This window comes from Galeopterus variegatus, unplaced genomic scaffold (genome assembly GCF_000696425.1).
Source record: "Galeopterus variegatus unplaced genomic scaffold, G_variegatus-3.0.2 Scaffold5964, whole genome shotgun sequence".
NCBI classification, from domain to species: domain Eukaryota; kingdom Metazoa; phylum Chordata; class Mammalia; order Dermoptera; family Cynocephalidae; genus Galeopterus; species Galeopterus variegatus.
The window spans coordinates 69,433-71,536 of record NW_007732075.1 but is presented as its reverse complement, the minus strand read 5'-3'; positions in this window follow the sequence as shown (position 1 = coordinate 71,536).

Genomic DNA, 2,104 nt, shown 5'->3' with positions numbered 1-2,104 from the left:
TAAAATATATAGGGAAAGAAGTGTGATGCTTGGGGCTGGGGTGGGGGCACAGATTGGGTAAGTGGTAAGGAGCAACGTCTCTGCAAATGAACTCATCAGTAAGTAAAGCTATTGTCTTTTTTCCATGCCTTTGAAAAATGGGTTGTGTTTAGTTTGTGTACTATGCACTTAGATTGTGAAATAACCTGAGGGATAGCAGTACTAAATAATTTATTTAAGACCACATTGATAGAAATTAAGTAGGCTATGCTCTTATCTATATTTTGATACCAAATCCTTGGTCTTTAGACTCCATGTTCATAGCAGAGATAATTGTATTAATCCTCTCTGAGAGAAATCTCTGGTCGTCAGTTAATTTTCTTTCATCAAATGGACACATTAGTTTTTAAATATGAACTATAAACAGCTTCAATTATTTCTCTGTTCTCTGATTTCACTGTGCTGTGAGTGAAAATTTATATATTCTGTTTTTATGCATTATTTTAGGGCATATTTTAATTCAATTTTGTTTAATTTAATTTAATTTATCATTATCCTAAAATGATCTCTTTTTAAATTTTTCTGTTCTCTTGCAACTGTAATTGACTTTTAGCAAGAAAAGTAAAAGATATAGCATTTATTGATGCTCATTACACACTAAACATGTCCCTGAATAATTTTATAGACATTGTTTAATATAATGATGTATCTCAAATATGACATTATCTTAAAATTCATCATTACTCAACAAAATTTTTAATAAATGACTACCGTAGAGCAGATATTGTGCTAGAATTTAAGGATTCAAAGACAGATAAAACATATTTGCTGATTGTGTGGGGTTCTTTTTAGTTAAGAAGAGAAAGACAATGCAGATAAGGATGAAAATATTAGACGCTATGATGTAAGAATAAAAATATATAATTCAATCATTTGTTGATTAAATGATATTCCTCTCACTTTTAGGTGCTAGGGAAACGGCAGTAAACAAACAGAGAAAAATCTCTTCTCTCACAGAGCTGACATTCTAGCATGGATCCTAAGGAGCACAGAAGAGCAATCATTTGGGGTCACAAAAGCTTAAGTAGAGAAGGTAGCATTTCTTTCTGGGTCTTTTTTAAAGGGACAAACAAGCTTTAATTGGCAGAGAAATGGCTATTAGGAATCTTCAGAGCATTGTTTATATATCAAAATTATTGAGTGAACATTGAAAATAGAGCTTCTTTTCAATTTGTAACCTCATACCCTTGAAATAATATACACAGTATATTGTGGGTGACAGGTTTCCACTATCATGGTTCTTTCTGGAACTAGCCAGTTCCTAAAGCTGTCAATTCCCTATAAATGCACTACCATGAAAGATAAATTCATTTAAAACTAAACAGGTAGAATGGTACAATTTGTCTCACTTGATTCAGCAGTAATGTTTTCAATTCTGTACTCTACCTTAGATCAGAACAGAGTTTTCTTTCTTAAATGGAAGACTCTCAAGGATGTTGAACTTGTTTTTTTCGTTGTTTAGTCTTTCAATTCCAGTATAATCTAAATGTGCCTTATCCGTCTTATTCTTTCTTTGTGCAAAGATATTCCCTCTAAATTCTCTATACATTAACTTTGGTCAACTATCATAATAAGATAAGCCATATCTTCATAAAATGGCATTGAGTAAGTTATTTGGGGGCTAGATTTTCAAAATGTACAAAAATACCTCCTCTTGCAACCTCAAGTATTTTTGTGAAATCAAGCAAGATAATTGATGAATATGGAATGAACTTTGAAAACATCCGATTCTGAAACCTTGTGAACTTCTACAATTGATTTTATAAATATTGTTAATTTGAATGAAAAGAGAGCTACATATTAACTTCAAGTATGATTTCTCCTTCTACCACAGTCTTTAGGCTGGTGGGAATATAAAATTAGCAAAAATTATTATGTTCTCTGAGAATACTCCATGTAGGCTAAACTGTGAATCTCTTTGTAGCCCTTGTAAAACTACTTATCCCTTTACAAAATTTCCTTTTGTTATTGAATTTTTTTTCTAAGCATACTTTTTCCTACTTTGTTTATTTAGTAAACAATTAAGTATGAGTACTGTGCTGGGCTCCAAAGAAATTGACATGTA